Source organism: Zootoca vivipara, chromosome 2 (genome assembly GCF_963506605.1).
Source record: "Zootoca vivipara chromosome 2, rZooViv1.1, whole genome shotgun sequence".
NCBI lineage: Eukaryota > Metazoa > Chordata > Lepidosauria > Squamata > Lacertidae > Zootoca > Zootoca vivipara.
In genome coordinates, this window is record NC_083277.1 from 120,238,507 (window position 1) to 120,244,194 (window position 5,688).

Here is a 5,688-nt window from a genome sequence, read left to right on the forward strand (position 1 = left end):
CAGAAGGAGGAAGGTTCTGGAATAAGAAGAGACAGTTAGTAAGTGGGGTGGGGAGTGGGCAGGGGGAAGCAAGCCAATAACCCTTTCCCAACATCCTCCTGACTCCTGATTCCCTTGGAGGAATAAGGGGTCATTTCCCCAGCCCCTGACTCCTTCGCCTACCCCAAAATATGAGCCGAATCATGGCCTCCCCATAGTTTAAAGCGTTTTTTAAATGGCAACAGCTAAGGGGATCAATACAAAAAGTAAATAGGCTGCCCATGTGAGCCCAGCTCCTGACAGAAGCTCCCTCAATTTGTTTGATGCAAGGTCTGTCATCTCCATCCCACCCACCGCAATCAGGTTTCAAGGGCTACGCTGGGTATGAACTTGTGAGGAGGAAGAGCGGCCTGCGGTTATAGGACGCTATATAAATTCAATTAGTAATAATAATAATAGCAGCACAGGCCAGACAGCACAGAGAAGCTCAAGCTTCAGCAGTTCCTTTCCTCCCACAAAGATACCATCAATTCCTTCCTGCAGCTGGAGAGGCAAGCCTGTTCAAAACACACACCCATTGACAACGGGGCACTGACCTAGGACTGCCTAAAGCCCCCTTGCCCCCTCCAGTGTGAAAGAGTGGCAGAAATCCAATACTGTACTCCATTATGGAGAAAGAGCACTATCAGTTGAATTTCTGCCTGTCTGGCCGTAATTAAAGATACAGGTGAAGGCAGGGATGGTAAAGCTACGTTGAATCTAGCGGCATGGCTTCAAACACAGCTCAGGTTCCCCCCCCCCCGTCCCCCCCAGCAGACCTGCCTTCACGGAACCGAGGAGTCCGCGCTCCCGTCCCAAGGGAACAGGCTGGAGAGCGCGCCCTCGTTCTTCTCCGCCTGGTTCTCTAGCGCAGCGCCTGCCCCAAGCTCAGCTCACCGTCGCAGCCGGGAACCCCCTCCCCTCTCGCTCGCTCATCTACCTGCCCCTTCTCCCTCTCTCTCTCTCTTTCTCTCTCTCCGCGGCCTGGGCGAGGTTTTCCCCTCCCCATCCGGGGGCAGCTGAAGCCGGGAAGCAGCTGTTCAGTTCGGGTGCGGTCCCAGTGCCCACACCCACGGGCGTGAACGCTAGCCCGCCGTGGGTCCCACGGGCAGCACGCGGCGCCTCTCTTCTCCCCAGGCGCAAAGCGCAGACCCCACCTTCTCCCGCAGCTCCTCCGGTGACCAGGAGACAACCCGCCCGCACCCCGCCGCCTTCCCAACGGAAAGAACCCAGGCGTCCTGGCGCCCCAAACCCCGATCCCGTCTCCCCATAGCGATTGGATCCCAACCACTGGATCCCAGCCTCTCCCTGCTTTCAAGCCTCTACAGGTCGATAGATTAGAGCAGAGGAAAGTTTCTGTTCGGTTCTTTTTCTTCCCTCTCCTTCCTTCGCCCCCCCTCACCCGCCCTTCTTTCTCGTTCCTCCTCTAACCTGGCTTGCTTGCCTTTTTTTCTCCCTCCCTCCGTCCGGACGATCCGCTCCGGCGCTTCTGCTGCGAGGTTTCATGTCTCCACTCCCCTTTTCCTAGCAGGCTCCGCTGCCGTCCCTCCTGCCCCGGGAGTCCCAGCCCCACACGCACGATCGCGTGGGTCGGCCTCGCTTCCTCCCCACCTTTTCCTGTGGGCGGGTGGGAAATCGCGCGGGAGGAAAGAGAGCTCCAAAGGCCATCTAGTCCAGCACACACGCACACACCCCGCACGCGGGGAGCGCGCACAGCCTCAAGGCAGAGCGACGCACCCGCCCCTCCAAGCTAGCCCCCGTGTGTTACGAAGAGGAGAGAGCAGATGCATCTCCCCAAAATTAGGAACCGGGCGCGTTCGGGACTCTAGCCAGTCTTCAAAGATAAGCCCTGGAAAGGTTGCAGCATTGCAGCAATAAAACTGATAGCCTCTGTGCAAAGCTAAGCAGGGTCCGGTATGGTTTCAAATTGGATGGGACACCGTGTGTTGAGATTCCTGCATTACAGGGGGTTGGTTGGACTAGATGACCCTAGGGATCCCTTCCAACGCTACAATTCTGTAGTTTTGTGCTTTAGGATTCTGCAATTCCTCTTCCCTAAACACAGGAAAGCCCTTCAGAAATTGCCGGACTGCGACTCCCACTATCCCTCACCATTGCCAATGTTGGCTGGGACTGATGGGAATTGGAGTGCCAACGCTGTGAAGCGGGAACTCTGTCTCTAGAGAGCCCAATGCCCCACAACTGAATGGGTATCCCTTTCATAAATGCTCCATGCACGACACTTAAGTTAACTGCAACCCCGTTATATTCTTGGAAGAATGTTACCTATGGTCCCTCCCAATTAGCCCCATGGGAGGAGAGGCAGCATCGATTGGCCTGGAGAAATTTAATTTGATTGTTGGCCAAGGCAAGCATTTAAACCCTTATCTTCGCTCCCGCAATGCTGTACTGGTATAGAGTTGTTGCAAAGTCGTTCATCAAGCTGGGCGCTCCTTCTCAGATTCAATTGCATTGCTGCACGATGAACTTAGCCTTTCTTTAGCGCGTTGTGCCGGGTGGTGCGTGGACTCTGAGCAGGCGGAAGTGCTGCTGAGCCAGTCGGTAGCGTAAATTAGAAGGTGCGCCACGCAGCGAGCGAGCGCCCCAAAGGCGGGTTGGTTCCGAGGCCACGTCGGATAATAGCAGCCCGATGCGATGCAGAAATTGCGAGCCCAACTCTAAATAAGATGGGGCTGCTGCATGTCGGGTGCACTGCCTTGCAGAGAGCAAGCATGCACAGTTTGCGCTTAAATTGCAAGACACTTGGACAGGATGCCTCGTGCCTGTGTTGCATGACCTTCCTTGGCTCGCTTAGGCTCCCTTTACTTACCCTTCGAATTATTGCACGGGCTGCAGGCCGCTCAAAGCTGGAAATCGCTAATGGGGAGGAAAAGGCGGCGATCTCCTCTCCCACCCTTCCCTCCAGGCATAAATCAGACCTGCACAGACCAACTCCCACCTATAGGACTTCGCACACAATCCAGCCCCCGTGTTGCAGTATTAGATTATGGGGCCTATAGAGTGAGCAAACCGGGATGGCTGCGCAAGCCAGCAGGCGCCCTAAGTAAGAGGAGCATTTTGCACAGCGGGGTTTGGAGTGTGTGTGTGTGTGTGTGTGTGTGTGTGTGTGTATGAGGCTACAGCACCACCACCAGCTGGCATAGCTGCCAAGTTATCCCTTTTTTAAAGGGATTTTCCCTTATGCTGAATAGGCTTCCTCGCGAGAAAAGGGAAAACTTGGCAGCTATGCCAGCTGGACTCATGTTCTCCGAGCCCTGCAGCCTGGCGGGGTTGCTGCTTGCAGTTGCTTCCATCACAGGACACTCCCAAGTTTCCAGTCCGCTGGATGCCCGCCGCTTCCTTCCCGACCCCACGCGCGGCTCCGCGATACTGCCAGGGAAGCCGCCCAGCGAGCCCAACTCGCGTGCAAGAGAGGGACTTTCCAGGGTGGGCTTTGCCTGTGCCCGTTCCCGGGAGCCGGGACCTTCCCTGACTGCAGGGGCGGCGCACTAGGCACTTCGATGCAATTGCATTTGCACAGCTCGCAGCGGTTCCTTCCTCCCTCGCGTCCGCCCTTCTTTCTTTCTCCCCGCCCGTTTATCTTGGCTGCAGGGGACGATTATGTATGAGTCAGTCGGAGGGGAAGGTGAGGCGCTGAGGGTGGGATTGAACGGCGGACGGGCTATCCCTCTCTCCGGGGGTGGGTGGGTGGGGGTGACCACCAGGCTTTGGGCGCCAGGCCTGCTGGTCTCGGGTTCTATTTCCGTCTCTGGGAGGAAGATGACTGAGGTCTAGAGGGTTAGAAGTTGAACATGAGGCTGGGAACGAGCCAACACGTCCTCAGCTCTTTCCTTTGCTCTGGGAGAGAGATGGACTGGGTTTCAGAAAGGAAGGCTCAGCTCTGAATCCTCGCCAGCCAGGACTCCGAGTCTAGAGAACCTGTTTTGGAAGCTGGGGGGTGGGTGGACATGAGAAGAGTGCTGTGAAGAATGTGCAGAGTGCATTCTCGCACCACAACAAAAAGCCACTAGGTTGAAATTTGCACGTTCACTGCCCCCACCCCTGGGTTGTCACACGATGTTGTGATGGCCATTAAATGGTTTGGTGGGTGGACACTGGAGCCAAGGTAGGTCTATCAGGGTCTCCCAATACTTACATTATATGGAGCATCCATGTTCAGAGGCAGTCTACCACTGTGGGGACAGCTGCTACCTTGACGTGCTACCTGTGGGGCTTCTCAGAGACATCTAGCTGGCCGTTGTGGGAAAGGATGCTGGACCAGGGGGCTTGTCCATATGACCTATTATTGAGCTTTCACCCTGAGTTGCTTGCACAATACTTATTGTGGAGGTTTGATTAGATCCTGTCTTTACTGAACGTTTGTTCTGGTTTGTTTGTGGGACAGTTATATGGCAAGGAGCATTTGTCCTGCTTTCATCCTGATTTCCATGTGCACTGTTTATATATCATTCATTCATTCCACATTACTCAGCACATTTCCCATTCACTTTCCTAACCTCTCAATTTTTTTTTTTTAGAAAAACAAAAAGCAACAGAGCCTTTAAACCTATTTTAAGGGCACAAAGCTAACTTTTCCAGTAGGTCAAGGGTCAGTAAACTTTTTCAGCAGGGGACCGGTCCACTGTCCCTCAGACCTTGTAGGAGGCCGGACTATGTTTTGGAGGGGGGGAAATGAACAAATTCCTATGCCCCACAAATAACCCAGAGGGGCATTTTAAATAAAAGCACACATTCTACTCATGTAAAAACACGCTGATTCCCGGACTATCCGTGGGCCGGATTGGGATGGATCCGGCCCCCGGGCCTTAGTTTGCCTACCCATGCAGTAGGTTCCTTGAATCCCTCCTGCAAAATACAGTCTGGAAGTGGCAGACGTTGATCTGATCCCACAGGGCTCTTTTTATATATGTGTATATATAATGTTTGATTATTTCTGTAGCACCATCAATGCACATGACATTTTAATGCAATGTACCCTCACAGAGAAATTCATCCAAATTTCATTCAGTTTCTTCTGTTCTGGAAAAGCGTCTCTTTCTTCTGCCAGAAACAGGGCCAAAAACAAGTGTGGCAATCTTAACAGCCATCACTTATCTGATGTTTGGGATAAGGGTGTGTACTTTCTAGAGAAACGTAGCCTGGCCATCTCGTTTTTGCAGTTTAAAACACTGTTGAGGGTGGTGGAACATCAGCTACCAACCTTGAGACAGATGTAATGGGTTCTGGGGAGAGAGAGAGAGAGCAGAAGATTTCTGCTTCATAAGGACACCCTGGTTGCATTCTGTGCCAATGAATCTGAAATGACTACCAGGCTGCAGCAAAAACAGCAAGTGTTTTGTTTTTTATTGGGTGCTTTCATGGGGCAGAGTCCACTTCGTCATGCAAGCTTAGGCTGAGAAACATTTGTTGCTCTTTAAGGCACCATCCGACTCCTCTGCTTCTTCAGATTAACATGGTTACCCCTCTGGAATTTGTCCGCATGTTGTGGTTTGAATAGATCTGTGCAGTGTTCAGCCTGCATTAGAGCTCTGTTGTTACTATTGGTGGATAGATAAGATGGTCTGGCATCCAGGAGTTGCTCTCCCTTCCTCCCATTAGACAGACTTAACAACTGGCCACAATGGTGGTGTTCTACCTCCACGGTTAGAA